Source organism: Anomaloglossus baeobatrachus, chromosome 3, assembly GCF_048569485.1.
Source record: "Anomaloglossus baeobatrachus isolate aAnoBae1 chromosome 3, aAnoBae1.hap1, whole genome shotgun sequence".
Classification (NCBI taxonomy): Eukaryota; Metazoa; Chordata; class Amphibia; order Anura; family Aromobatidae; genus Anomaloglossus; species Anomaloglossus baeobatrachus.
This window is the reverse complement of record NC_134355.1, coordinates 337,195,878-337,211,160: the sequence shown is the minus strand read 5'-3', so window position 1 is coordinate 337,211,160 and position 15,283 is coordinate 337,195,878.

Genomic DNA, 15,283 nt, shown 5'->3' with positions numbered 1-15,283 from the left:
AAATATCGGGTAACCAAGGACAGGGCTTCTTGGTTACCCGATGTTTACATTGGTTACCAGCCTCTGCAGAAGCCGGCTCCTGCTGCCTGCACATTTAGTTGTTGCTGTCTCGCTGTCACACACAGCGATCTGTGCTTCACAGCAGGACAGCAACAACTATAAAATGGCCCAGGACATTCAGCAACAACCAACGACCTCACAGCAGGGGCCAGGTTGTTGCTGGATGTCACACACAGCAACATCGCTAGCAACGTCACAAAAGTTGTTCGTTAGCAGCGATGTTGCTAGCGATGTTGCTTAGTGTGACGGGGCCTTTAAGTTAGTTGATTGATTGTTAACAAGTTAAATTAGACCTGGATCTAAGCACAAACCTTCCTATATATTTAGAGGGAGCTAAGTGGAAGGCCCTTATGCATTGGGAACATGTACAAAGTGTAAGAATTTTATAAATACCAGGCAGTTTAACATGGTAGTAATACAGGGAGGGAAACAGGTACAGTAAGTTATGCAAGACAATTAAACAAACTGATTTCCTAGTTAATTTGTGCTGTAAAACGTATTCGCCATTTCTATTTTTATCATTTATGTTTGATTTGCTTCAATCACTTACATCTATCAGACTTTCACATACTCTCGGCACTACATTTATATCAGTCCCGCTCTCCTCCCCGCTCCTATGTACAGCTCTCCTGGTCTTTTCACATTCTTCTACGACAAAGATCCATTCACTCCTATTATAAAACACAAGAGATGCTCTGACAAATCCCTTAATGATCTGCTAACTTTCTCTATTCTATTTCTCTTAATCTCAGTAGATATCTCCCCCAACCTAGGCCCTTCTTGTAATAGTAAGTTTAACTCCTTCCCTGATACATTCAGAAAACATCCAAATCCCATTAGTATTCTTTGCATAACTTCATTCTGACTCTAAAGGGGGCTTTACACGCTGCAATATCGCTAATGATTTATCGTAAGGGTCACGTCGTTAGTGACGCACATCTGGTGTCCTTAGCGACATCACAGCGTGTGACACGTACAAGCGATCTTAAACGATCGCAAAACAGGCAAAAATCATTGGTTTTGGAGAGGTCGTCCTAAAACCAAATATCGTTGCCTGTTTATTAGCGATGTTGTTCCTCATTCCTGCGGCATCACACATCGCTGTGTGTGACACCGCAGAAGCGACGAACATCTCGTTACCTCCGTCCACCGGAAAAAGAGGAAGGAAGGAGGTGGATGGCATGTTCCGGCTGCTCATCTCCTCCCCTCCTTTTCTATTGGGCGGCGGTTCAGTGACGCTGCTGTGACGTCGCTGTGACTCTGAACGAACCACCCCCTTAGAAAGGAGGCGGTTTGTTGATCACAGCGACGTCACAGGGTAGGTCTGTGCATGTGACGCTGCTGTAGCGATAATGTTCGTTACGGCAGCGATCACCACATATTGGCCGTACGACGGTGGTGGGTGCTATCACGCTCGACATCGCTAGCAATTGCTAGCGATGTCGCAGCGTGTAAAGCCCGCTTAACTGTGCTCTCTGGAACCCTTGGTCAGCATGTCATAAAACTCCTAGTTCTAACTGAGACCTGGATCCAGTAGTCAGACATAATCAGCACTTATTCTCCTTTGTATGATTGCCTTCAAATTTCACAAACTGCCAGACCTGAGAATATTCAAGGTGGAGGTGTTGGTCTACGGCTTTTAACAAAATGTATTTTTTTCAGGCCATTTCTCCTGTAACCTCAATTATTTTTCTTTTTTTGTTTGTGGTCCACACTGTCAGACTTTACAGGCCCTTCTTCTTGAGAGTGGCTGTTTAGTATCACCTTCCTGGGACCCCCTCAAAACACTTGCCACCTGGCTTCCACACATTCTAGCCATTCCCACATTCCCACTCTCATCATGGGGTACTTTAACATCCCCTCTCCCAACCTGCTGATCATCTTTTATATCTGACCTCCTTTCTTTGCCTTTCACAACTAAAGGGTGCTTTACACACTGCGACATTGCTAGCGATCTCGTTAGCGATGTGACATGCCAGATCGCAGGTGAAATCTGAGATGACACATAGGTCGTTTTTATAGCGCCGGTCCTATGTGCGATCTCGGCAGATCGCATCTGCGATCTGGCGTGTCACATCGCTAACGAGATCGCTAGCGGTGTCACAGCGTGTAAAGCACCCTTAACTCTACTACATATGACGACAGGAATACACTGGACCTGTTATTTTCCAAGCTCTGTTCAGTGCATGATCTTACAAACTACTTTCTATCACTCTCTGACCACAACCATCTTTAATTTTCTGTCAAGTACTGTGAATCCACTCATGACACTTCACTTACCAAACTTATAGGAATGTATGTGCCATTATTACCCAGAAACATATCAAGAATTTGCTGTCATCATCGGCCACAATCTTCCCTCTAATTTTCTCTGTTCTGAAAAATTATAATAAAACACCGCAAAATGCCCTGGATAAAGCTGCACCTCCTACACACAGAACAACTCCTCAGACATGGCAGTAAACCTGGCACATGCTGCAAATATGTTTTCTTCAGTGGTGCTCCAGGTGGGCTGAACAAAGAACTCTGCTCTTCACCTCTCCAAAAGTCCTTCATACCGTATATAGACACCAAATATAGACTGATAAAAACACATTTTCATTATTGCAATTAAAACCAAAAACACACAATTAAATTTAAAATTCCTTAAGGATAGTTCAAAAGATAAAACCAATACTGAGCTTTCCCTGACAGTGCACCTAAAATTAAATGCACCCTGTCTACCAACAGAGGATTTGCACCCTAAGTTGTGGCGCCCCCGCTCCATTGCGGCTGTCTCTTTAATAGCCCTATACAGCCCAATATCTATAATCAATATAGTATCCTTCAAATTACAATGAAAAGTGTTCTTTCAGGGAAGAGTGCTTCAAACTGCCTTAACACGTTTCTCTTACGAGGTACATCAGGAGGCCGATATTCAAAGATGAGTAATGCATATGATTTCAATATAGATATTCAAAAGTGACTGGTGCATGTGCATCTTCTTTATCATATGCATGAGTCTCCTTTATAGGGGTTTATAGGGCCATTAAATGGACAGCCATTGTGAAGCATTGGTATAACAACATAGGGTGCAAATTCTCTGCTGGTATGCAGGGACATTTGCATTTAGATGCACTATAAGGGAAAGCTCAGTATTGGTTTTATCCTTACTTAAAACTTACTTGAAACTAAGGGGTACTTTGCACACTACGACATCGCAGGTGCGATGTCGGTGGGCTCAAATCGAAAGTGACGCACATCCGGCGCCACTGTCTACATCGTAGTGTGTAAATCGTTTTTGATAGGATTAACGAGCCCAAAAGCGTCAAAATCGTATCATCGGTGTAGCATCGGTCATTTCCATAATTTCGGAAGGACCGATGTTACGATGTTGTTCCTCATTCCTGCGGCAGCACACATCGCTGTGCGTGAAGCCGCACGAGCGAGGAACATCTCCTACCTGCATCCTGCGGCTCACGCCGGCTATGTGGAAGGAAGGAGGTGGGCGGGATGTTTACGTCCCGCTCATCTCCGCCCCTCCGCTTCTATTGGCTGCCTGCCGTGTGATGTCGCTGTGACGCCGCACGACCCGCCCCTTAGGAAGGAGGCGGGTCGCCAGCCAGAGCAATGTCGCAGGGCAGGTAAGTCCATGTGAAGCTGCTGTAGCGATAATGTTCGCTACGGCAGCTATCATAAGAGATTGCAGCTGCGATGGGGGCGGGGACTATCGCGCTCGGCATAGCATATCCCTTCTGTATTGTAAGGTGCTGCAAAATATGTTGCCTATATATACAAATAATAATAATAATAATAATTATTATTATTATTATTATTATTATTATTATTATTGGCACTTTAAGGCTGATTCAATCCTTACCTTCCTTCTTGAAGTCCATTTTTTCATTTTAACCCCTTCAGCCCCAATCCTATTTTGACCCTAAAGACCAGGACATTTTTTGCAATTTTGACCAGTGTCACTTTATGAGGTTATAATTCTGGAACGTTTCAACGGATCCCGGTGATTCTGAGATTGTTTTTCGTGACATATTGGGCTTCATGTTAGTGGTAAATTTAGGCCAATATTTTTTGCGTTTCTTTGTGAAAAAAACGGAAATTTCGCGAAAATGTTGAAAATTTTGTAATTTTCAAACTTTTAATTTTTATGCTCTAAAACTAACGAGACATTTGACACAAAATAATTAATAAATAACATTTCCCACATGTCTACTTTACATCAGAACAATTTTGGGGGAAAAAAAAATTTAAGGAAGTTATAGGGGTTCAAAGTTTATGAGCAATTTTTCATTTTTACAACAAAATTTACAAAGCCACTTTTTTTAGGGACCACATCACATTTGAAGCAATTTCGAAAGGTCGACGTGACACAAAACACCCAAAAGTGACACCATTCCAAAAATGGCACCCCTCAGGCTACTCAAAACCACATTCAAGAAGGTTATTAACCCTTCAGGTGCTTCACAGTAACTAAAGCAATGTGGAAGGAAAAAATGAACATTTTACTTTTTGCAACAAAAATGTTAATTTAGTCTCAAATATTGCATATTCACAAGGGTAGCAGGATTAAATGAACCCCCAAAATTTGTTGGGAAATTTCTTCTGAACACGAAGATACCTCATATGTGTTGAAAAATCACTGTTTGGGCGCATGGCGGGACTCGAAAGGGAAGGAGCGTCATTTGACTTTTTGAACAGAAAATTAGCTGGAAACATTAGCTGCACCATGTTGCGTTTGGAGAGCCCCTGAGGTGCCGAAACAGTAGAGCTCTCCCACATGTGATCCCATTTTGGAAACTAGACCCCTCATGGAATTTATCTAGATTTTTATTGAGCACTTTGAACCTCTGGGAGCTTCACAAAAGTTAATAAAGTTGAGCCGTGAAAATAAAAAAAAATTTTTTTACCACAAAATTGTTACTTCAACCAGGTAGCTTTTTTTTCACAAGGGTATCAGGAAAAAATGCACCATAAAATGTATGGTGCAATTTCTCCTGAGTACACAAATACCTCATATGTGGTGGAAATCAAATGTTTGGGCGCATGGCGGGTAGAGTTGAGCGCGGTTCGCGGTTCGTGGTTCTCCAGTTCTAGGCTCGAGTGATTTTTGGGCTGTTCGAGATCGAACTAGAACTCGAGCTTTTTGCTAAAAGCTCGATAGTTCTAGAAACGTTCGAGAACGGTTCTAGCAGCAAAAAGCAGGGCTTTTTACAGCTGCAGTGTGCAGGAGCCATCGCTGGCAGCCTGCCAGAAGCTGGTAACCAAGATAAACATCGGGTATCCAAGCAAAGCGCTTGGTTAGTAACCCGATGTTTATCTTAGTTACGTGCAGGAAGCCCACACTTCCCGCTCAGCTCGCTCCGCCCCCTCCTGCCCGCGGCATGTATACATACATATACACACACACACACACACACTCTCACACACGCACCCCCCCTCCCCCCCCCCGCTCGGCTTACCTGCGGTGGTGAAGTCCCGCCATCCAGACCTCAGCGCTGTCACTGTCCTCCATGGCCGCCGCTTGTCACATCACCTCTCGCTTCCCACCCGAGACGTCACGGACCTCTCGCGATACTTGATGTGAAGGCGCCGGTCATTGACCTCAGTGACAGGGGCTGTCGGCAGTGCTGGAGATCAGCGCAGGTAATGTACCTCGCTGACAGCAGCACTTGTCATGCCCTGCAGTGACCTGGGCTGACCCATTGATGTTAGCTCAGGTCACTGCATTGCTCTCCCAGCCAATGGGGAACATCCTGCTCTTCATTGACTGGGACAGTGTGGATCGTCATGGCAACCCCTTGGATTACACCAGACCTGGATTTGTTTTTCATTCTAATAAATTGGTTAAAGAGGGAATGTTTTGGGGAGTGTTTTTTCAAATAAAAATGTGTTTGTCGTCTATTTTTGTTTATTACTGACTGGGTTGGTGATGTCGGGTATCTGATAGACGCCTGACCTCACCAACCCCAGGGCTTGATGCCAGGTGACATTACACATCTGGTATTAACCCCATATATTACCCCGTTTGCCACCGCACCAGGGCGCGGGATGAGCTGGGGCGAAGCACCAGGATTGGCGCATCTAATGGATGCGCCACTTCTGGGGCGGCTGCGGCCTGCTATTTTTAGGCTGGGGAGATTCCAATAACCATGGACCTCCCTAGTCTGAGAATATCAGGCCCCAGCTGTCTGCTTTACCTTGGCTGGTGATCCAATTTTGGGGGACCCCTACGTGTTTTTTTTTTTAATTATTTATTTAATTTAAAATAACAGCGTGGGGTGCCCTCAGTTTTGGATTACCAGCCAAGGTGAGGTTGCCAGCTGTGGTCTGCAGGCTGCAGCCGTCTGCTTTACCCTAGCTGGCTACAAAACTAGGGGGAACCCTACGTCATTTTTTTTTCATTTTTTTGGCTAAATACAAAGCTAAGCATCCCTTAGTGCCACATGAAAGGTACCAAAGGGTGTTCCACTTTTTCTCCATTTTTTTCTCCACTTTTTCTCCATTTTTTTCTCCACTTATTCTCCACTTTTTCTCCTCTTATTCTCCACTTTTTCTCCACTTTTTCTCCTCTTATTCTCCACTTTTTCTCCACTTTTTCTCCACTTTTTCTCCATTTTTTTCTCCACTTTTTCTCCACTTTTTCTCCACTTTTTCTCCACTTTTTCTCCACTTTTTCTCCTCTTATGCTCCACTTTTTCTCCACTTTTTCTCCACTTTTTCTCCACTTTTTCTCCACTTTTTCTCCTCTTATGCTCCACTTTTTCTCCACTTTTTCTCCACTTTTTTCTCCACTTTTTCTCCTCTTATGCTCCACTTTTTCTCCACTTTTTCTCCTCTTATGCTCCACTTTTTCTCCACTTTTTCTCCTCTTATGCTCCACTTTTTCTCCACTTTTTCTCCACTTTTTCTCCACTTTTTTCTCCACTTTTTCTTCTCTTATGCTCCACTTTTTCTCCACTTTTTCTCCTCTTAATCTCCACTTTTTCTCCACTTTTTCTCCACTTTTTCTCCACTTTTTTCTCCACTTTTTCTCCTCTTATGCTCCACTTTTTCTCCACTTTTTCTCCACTTTTTCTCCTCTTATGCTCCACTTTTTCTCCACTTTTTCTCCTCTTATGCTCCACTTTTTCTCCACTTTTTCTCCTCTTAATCTCCACTTTTTCTCCTCTTATGCTCCACTTTTTCTCCACTTTTTCTCCACTTTTTTCTCCACTTTTTCTCCTCTTATGCTCCACTTTTTCTCCACTTTTTCTCCACTTTTTCTCCACTTTTTCTCCTCTTATACTCCACTTTTTCTCCACTTTTTCTCCACTTTTTTCTCCACTTTTTCTCCTCTTATGCTCCACTTTTTCTCCACTTTTTCTCCACTTTTTCTCCTCTTATGCTCCACTTTTTCTCCACTTTTTCTCCACTTTTTTCTCCACTTTTTCTCCTCTTATGCTCCACTTTTTCTCCACTTTTTCTCCTCTTATGCTCCACTTTTTCTCCACTTTTTCTCCTCTTATGCTCCACTTTTTCTCCACTTTTTCTCCTCTTATGCTCCACTTTTTCTCCACTTTTTCTCCACTTTTTCTCCACTTTTTTCTCCACTTTTTCTTCTCTTATGCTCCACTTTTTCTCCACTTTTTCTCCTCTTAATCTCCACTTTTTCTCCACTTTTTCTCCACTTTTTCTCCACTTTTTTCTCCACTTTTTCTCCTCTTATGCTCCACTTTTTCTCCACTTTTTCTCCACTTTTTCTCCTCTTATGCTCCACTTTTTCTCCACTTTTTCTCCACTTTTTTCTCCACTTTTTCTCCTCTTATGCTCCACTTTTTCTCCACTTTTTCTCCACTTTTTTCTCCACTTTTTCTCCTCTTATGCTCCACTTTTTCTCCACTTTTTCTCCTCTTATGCTCCACTTTTTCTCCACTTTTTCTCCTCTTATGCTCCACTTTTTCTCCACTTTTTCTCCTCTTATGCTCCACTTTTTCTCCACTTTTTCTCCTCTTATGCTCCACTTTTTCTCCACTTTTTCTCCTCTTATGCTCCACTTTTTCTCCACTTTTTCTCCACTTTTTTCTCCACTTTTTCTCCTCATATGCTCCACTTTTTCTCCACTTTTTCTCCACTTTTTCTCCTCTTATGCTCCACTTTTTCTCCACTTTTTCTCCTCTTATGCTCCACTTTTTCTCCACTTTTTCTCCTCTTAATCTCCACTTTTTCTCCTCTTATGCTCCACTTTTTCTCCACTTTTTCTCCACTTTTTTCTCCACTTTTTCTCCTCTTATGCTCCACTTTTTCTCCACTTTTTCTCCACTTTTTCTCCTCTTATGCTCCACTTTTTCTCCACTTTTTCTCCACTTTTTTCTCCACTTTTTCTCCTCTTATGCTCCACTTTTTCTCCACTTTTTCTCCACTTTTTTCTCCACTTTTTCTCCTCTTATGCTCCACTTTTTCTCCACTTTTTCTCCACTTGTTCTCCACTTTTTCTCCACTTTTTTCTCCACTTTTTCTCCTCTTATGCTCCACTTTTTCTCCACTTTTTCTCCACTTTTTCACCGTTCTTTTTCTATGGTCAGTCTACCCATTAGCTCTGCCATGCATACTGTAGCTCTACACCTACTGCACATGTTACTTTATGATTGACATCTCTTTCGTACCAGAGCTGTCTAAGCCTACTCTGACCCCATATTTGTCATTACTATATTGTCCTTGTACTGTATTATGACATTTGTATCATGTGTTTCATTTCTTGCTGTGTTGCAATTTTTTTGCTGCATCCCAATTGTACCTCTACATTGTTCGAGTTTATGTTATTGTTCTCTCACTCTTATGTGATACTGATTATTGTCATTTTTCATGATTACATGCAGATAAGTCCAATCTGACGAAGGCTCAGGCCGAAACGTCATTTGTAACTTGTTTTGGACAAAAACATATATGCTTATGAAAAAAAAAATGTTCTTAATACGGACCAATAAAGAGTGATTTTGCATTACTATCCATTGGGACTTACTGACTTAGTCTGGGAGATTTAGAGTGCCGAGGTTACTCACTAATTTTATCTATTATTACCTCTGAGCACCTATATACCAGTGAGCAGAGCTTCCTCTACAGTAGTTCTCCTGATTAGGCATGCCCTTACCTCATGAGCAGGGCATTGCAGCTTTGGTAGCAACCATTATGACATGGACTCTGCTGCTGTGGACCCGGGGAGAGTGAGTGCAGATTCATTGCACCCACACTCCTCACATGAAGGGTCCGCACTCCTAGAAAATGGGGGATACGTTCCCTGAGTGTCTCCCCCCCATATTCTAGACGGTCCAGAGTCGTCGTGGGACCCCTTTATTTTTTTTCTTACAATAAATTGGTGAAAGAGGAAATGTTTTGGGGACTGTTTTTTCAAATAAATTTCTTTTGTCGATTTTTTGTTTTTGTTAGTACTGACAGTTTATGATGTTGGGTATCTAATAGACGCCATGACATCACAAACTGCTGGGCTTGATCTCAGGTGACTTTACAGCTAGTATCAACCCGATTTATTACCCCGTTTGCCACTGCACCAGGGCACGGGATGAGCTGGGGTGAAGCGCCAGGATTGGCGCATCTAGTGGATGCGCCACGTCTGGGGTGCCTGCGGCCTGCTATTTTTAGGCTGTGAAGGCCCAATAACTATGGACCTTCCCACCCTGAGAATACCAGACCACAGCTGTCCGCTTTACCTTGGCTGGTGATCCAATTTGGGGGGGACCCTACTTTTATTGTGTAATTATTAATATTTATAAAATAATTATAAAAAAGAGCCTGAGGGGACCTCCACATTGGATCCCCAACCACGGTAAAGCTGCCAGCTGTGGTTTTCAGGCTACAGCCGTCTGCTTTACCCTAGCTGGCTATCAAAAATGGGGGGACCCAACGTAATTTTTTTTTTTAACTATTTTTTAAATAGAAAAAATTAATGGGCTTCCCTGTATTTTGATTGACAACCAAGGTAACGGCAGGCAGATGGGGGTGGCAACCCATAGCTGTCTGTTTTATCTGCGCTGAGAATCAAAAATACCGCGGAGCGCTACGTCATTTTTTTAAAGATTTATTTTTACAGCACTGTGATGTCCAGCAATCAAAATACAGGGAAGCCCATTTTATTTTTAGTTATTTAAATAAATAATTAAAAAAAATATATATGGGCTCCCGCTGCATTTTTTGTATTGCTAGCTAAGGGTAATCCAAGCAGCTACTGGCTGCTAACCCCCACTGCTTGGTGTTACCTTCACTGGCAATGGAAAATCCAGGGAAGCATTTTTTATTTTTTTTGCCAAAAAACTACAAAAAAAGGACGTGAGCTTCGCCATATTTTTGTATGCTAGCCAGGTATAGCAGGCAGGTGCTGGAAGAGTTGGATACAGCGCCAGAAGATGGCGCTTCTATGAAAATGCCATTTTCTGAGGTGGCTGCAGACTGCAATTCGCAGCAGTGGGGCCCAGAAAGCTCAGGCCAACCGGTGGTGCGGATTCCAATCCCCAGCTGCCTAGTTGTACCTGGCTGGACACAAAAATGGGGCAAAGCCTACGTCATTTGTTTTCTAATTATTTCATGAAATTCATGAAATAATAAAAAAAGGGCTTCCCTTTATTTTTGGTTCCCAGACGGGTACAAATAGGCAACTGGGGGTTGGGGGCAGCCGTACCTGCCTGCTGTACCTGGCTAGCATACAAAAATATGGCGAAGCCCACATAATTTTTTCAGGGGGCAAAAAAATTCTGCATACAGTCCTGGATGGAGTATGCTGAGCCTTGTAGTTCTGCAGCTGCTGTCTGTCTGTATGGAGAAGAGCAGACAGCAGCTGCAGAACTACAAGGCTCAGCATACTCCATCCAGGACTGTATGCAGAAGTTTTTTGCCCACCAAAAAAATGACGTGGGCTTCGCCATATTTTTGTATGCTAGCCAGGTACAGCTGGCAGCCACGGGCTGCCTCCAACCCCCAGTTGCCTATTTGTACCCGGCTGGGAACCAAAAATATAGGGAAGCCCGTTTTTTTTAATTATTTCACTTATTTCATGAAATAATTAAAAAACAAATGACGTGGGCTTCGCCCTATTTTTGTGTCCAGCCGGGTACAACTAGGCAGCTGGGGATTGGAATACGCAGCACAGGTTAGCCCGAGGTTTGTGGGCGCCTCTGCTGCGGATTTCAGTCCGCAGCCGTCCCAGAAAATGGCGCTCTCATAGAAGCGCCATCATCTGGCGCTGTATCCAACTCTTCCAACAGCCCTGGAGCCGGGTGGCTTGTTGGGTAATCATGAGTTAATACTGGCTTTGTTTTACTAGCCAGTATTAAGCCAGAGATTCTTAATGTCAGGCACGTTTGACCCGGCCATTAAGAATCTCCAATAAAGGGTTAAAAAAAAGACACCACACAGAGGAAAAATACTTTAATAGAAATAAATACACAGACACATTAGAGACTCCATCTTTATTACCCCCTGTCAGCCCTCCACGACCCTGCTCTTCTGTCTTCTTTCTTTCTAGTGTAGTAGTAGTGACGATTGTAGTGAGGAAGGATGAGATTCACCAGCTCATCACTTGGGGCTGGGGAACCTCCATCCTAACTACAATGCTCACTACAATCGGGAAGCAGCGTGCAGCCTTCACTCCATGAGTGATCAGTGCTGGCTGTCAGCGGTAACAGCGGTAACGCTGACAGACGCGTTACCATAGCAACGGTGCTCTCGGAGCCGCGGTTAGCGGTGACGTCACCGCTAACTGCGTTGCTATGGCAACGGTGATCTCCGTTAATGACCGGCTGTGTCAGCCGGTCCCTAACGGAACGGGGAGTCGACCGTGTGCTAGAGCATGTCGCCGGTACACGGCGATACACATATGTGCACCGTGTACCGGAGAGATGCACTCGCAGGTCCTACATGACGTGTCATAGTCATGTGACCAGTCTGTAGCCAATGAGATAATAGCCACATGACTGGTCACATGGCTATTTTGACGTCACGATAGGTCCTGCATCTCTGCTGGCAGTGCAGGTCACCGGGAGGATTCAGCGATCATCGGATGGAATAGCGGCAGGAGACAGAGTGCAGAAGGGATCGCGAGGACCGGTAAGTGTTATGGCAATGTTTATTAACTGTTTGTGTACATTTATAATGCATTTTTATGTGTTTGTGATTGCCTCCCATTATAGCCTATACGTTCGAGTTCGGTTCGTCGAACGTTCGACGAACTGAACTCGAACGAGACCTCCGTTCGGCGAACCACCTCGAGCCGAACCGCGACCGGTTCGCTCATCTCTAATGGCGGGGCTCAGAATGCAAGGAGCGTCATTTGACTTTTCAAATGCAAAATTGTCTGGGATAATTAGCGTATTCCATGTTGTGTTTGGAGACCCCCTGAGATGCCGAAACAGTGGAGCTTCCCCACATGTGACCCCATTTTGGAAACTAGACCCCCGTGGCATAGAAAAAAAAATCAGGGCACACGCACGGATGTTCTGCAAAAAGGGGGGGGGCTAGGTGGGATGAAAAAAAGAAGTCCTGTCCAAAGTCGAGTACAACTGCAGAACGATTGCTGATCAAGTACCTAATTGTTCAAGTTTTGTCTTTTTTTTTTTTATTTGGGGTGCACAAAAAAAAGCAAAAACTAGAGCAACAATTACGTACCTGATCAGCCAATCACGTAGCTGATCAGCACTTGGCGGCAAGCAGGTGGGGGAGGAGGGGGGATGCGATTGGGGATAGTTGGAAAAGAGCCACAAACAATACTTACAGGATGGATCAGAACAGCAGCAGATGGGGGGGCAGCGGCATATAAAGGGAGCATCTGTGAATGTGAGACGGCGGCGGCTGGGATAGGGTGGGGGCGGATGGAAGAGGGCGCAGTGGATGCAGGAGCGTCAGAGGATGGGGGGATGGGAGGGAAGGGGAGTGGGAGGTGAGATTGGGGATAGTTACCTTACAGGATGGATCTAGGCAGCAGGATCACAGGAGATGAAGGAGGCAGAAGATCGGGGAGGGTGAGATGTGGGAGAGCGAGCAGCAGATCACAGGAGATGAAGGAGGCAGCAGATCACAGGAGATGAAGGAGGCAGCAGATCGGGGAGGGTGAGAGGTGGGAGAGTGAACAGCAGATCACAGGAGATGAAGGAGGCAGCAGATCGGGAAGGGTTAGAGGTTCAAGAGGGAGCGGAGATCACGGGGGAGACAGGTGAGCAGAGTACAGATCACGGGGGTGAGAGGTGAGGGAGCACAGATCACGGGGGTGACAGGTGAGGGAGCACAGATCACAGGGGTGACAGGTGAGGGAGCACACATCATGGGGATGACAGGTGAGGGAGCACAGATCACGGGGTGACAGGTGAGGGAGCACGGATCACGGGGGTGACAGTTGAGGGAGCACAGATCACGGGGGTGACAGGTGAGGGAGAACACATCACGGGGGTGACAGGTGAGGGAGCACAGATCACAGGGGTGACAGGTGAGGGAGCACAGATCACAGGGGTGACAGGTGAGGGAGCATAGATCACAGGGAGTGAGAGGTGAGGGAGCACAGATCACGGGGGTGACAGGTGAGGGAGCACAGATCATGGGGGTGACAGGTGAGGGAGCACAGATCACAGGAGTGACAGGTGAGGGATCACACATCACGGGGGTGACAGGTGAGGGAGCACACATCACGGGGGTGACAGGTGAGGGAGCACACATCACGGGGGTGACAGGTGAGGGAGCACAGATCACGGGGGTGACAGGTGAGGGAGCACAGATCATGGGGGTGAAAGATGAGGGAGCACAGATCACGAGGGTGACAGGTGAGGGAGCACAGATCACGGGGGTGACAGGTGAGGGAGCACAGATCCCATTGGTGACAGGGGAGGGAGCACAGATCCCATGGGTGACAGGGGAGGGAGTGCATATCACGGGGGTGAGAGGTGAGGGAGCACAGATCATGGGGGTGACAGGTGAGGGAGCACAGATCACGGGGGTGATAAGTGAGGGAGCACACATCACAGGGGTGAAAGGTGAGGGAGCGCACATCACGGGGGTGAAAGGGGAGGGAGCGCACATCACAGGGGTGAAAGGGGAGGGAGCGCACATCACGGGGGTGACAGGGGAGGGAGCGCACATCACGGGGGTAACAGGGGAGGGAGAGCACATCACGGGGGTGACAAATGAGGGAGCGCACATCACGGGGGTGACAAATGAGGGAGCGCACATCACGGGGGTGAAAGGGGAGGGAGCGCACATCACGGGGGTGACAGGGGAGAGAGCGCACATCACGGGGGTGACAGAGGAGGGAGCGCACATCACGGGGGTGACAGGGGAGGGAGCACACATCACGGGGGTGACAGTGGAGGGAGCACATGTCACGGGGGTGACAGGGGAGGGAGCACACATCACGGGGGTGACAGGGGAGGGGAGTGGGCAGCACATCACAGAGGGGAGGGGGCGGGCAGCCGATAACGAGGGGGAGGGGCGGGCAGCACATAATGGAGGAGAGGGGGTGGGCAGAACATAACGGAGGAGAGGGGGTGGGCTGAACATTACGGAGGGGAGGGGGCGTTCAGCACATAACAGAGGAGAGATGGCAACCAGCCGATCACGATGGGAGGGACGGGCAGCACATAACGGAGGAGAGGGGGTGGGAAGCACATAACAGAGGGGAGGGGGTGGGTTGCACATTACAGAGGGGAGGGGGTGACCAGCCGATCATGAGGGGGAGGGGTGGGCAGCAGATCAGGGAGAGCGGTGGCACTGTGGCAGATGGAGGAGGGGGGCGGCTGCAGATCAGGAGGCTTTTCACCGGTTTTATACAGTACAATGGCAGCGCAGCACCTTCCGGGTCCCATGCTCCGGTCACATTACAGCATGGGACCGGACCTTGTCGCCCTGCCATTGTACTGTATACACTCACTGTGCTGGCGTGCTCAGGACCGACAAGTGAAGGTGATGAAGGCGGTCACCGGCCCCAGGTCCACGGTGATTGGAGAGATCGGTCACAAGGCTGGTCTCTCCAATCAGAGCTGCTGGAGCTGGGAGAGGGTGATCCAGTGAGGTCACCCAGCTCCAGCCAATGGCAGGTGCTACAGCTGCACTGACCATGGCTGGATTTCAATGTTTCAGCCACTTTCAATGGCTGACACATTACAGTGGCTGTGATTGGCTGAGCGACGTTCGTCAGCCAATCACAGCCTCCGTAGGTCCGGGGAGATGGCACCACCCCTCCTGAGGTCAGGTACAG